We start from the raw sequence: 354 nt of genomic DNA, 5'->3' as shown, positions 1-354 counted from the left end.
GGCCCGGCCCCCCGGCCGCCGCCTTACCTTGCTTGACGCACTTGAGGCGGATGGGGTCCTTGCAGTGCTTGATCACGGCCAGCACATCCCTGATGGTGAGCCCGGCCACGGGGGTCTCGTTCACCTCCAGCAGCAGCTCCTCCGGCACCAACTTGCTGCCGCCCTCATAGGCCACCTTGCCGGGCTTCACCTCGCCCAGGTACGGGAACTGCCCGTTCTCTGCGCCCCCCTTCAGCTCGAAGCCCAGCTGCCCCTCCGGGTTCCGCACGATCACGATCTCGTGGACTCGGCTCGTCCAGTGGCTTTTCTTCTTCAAGCCCTTGGACATTGCCGTGGGGATGCTCTGCCCGGCTC

General features: G+C 66.4%; 1 pseudogene; it reads right to left on the bottom strand.

The window, feature by feature from the left end:
• Nucleotides 1-348, bottom strand: part of LOC104917526 — a 41732-nt pseudogene extending 41384 nt beyond the window's left edge.
• Between the last annotated feature and the right edge of the window lie 6 nt (nucleotides 349-354).

Source organism: Meleagris gallopavo, chromosome 1 (genome assembly GCF_000146605.3).
Source record: "Meleagris gallopavo isolate NT-WF06-2002-E0010 breed Aviagen turkey brand Nicholas breeding stock chromosome 1, Turkey_5.1, whole genome shotgun sequence".
Lineage (NCBI taxonomy): Eukaryota > Metazoa > Chordata > Aves > Galliformes > Phasianidae > Meleagris > Meleagris gallopavo.
The sequence above is the reverse complement of the archived record's forward strand: the minus strand, read 5'-3'. Positions and strand labels throughout refer to the sequence as shown.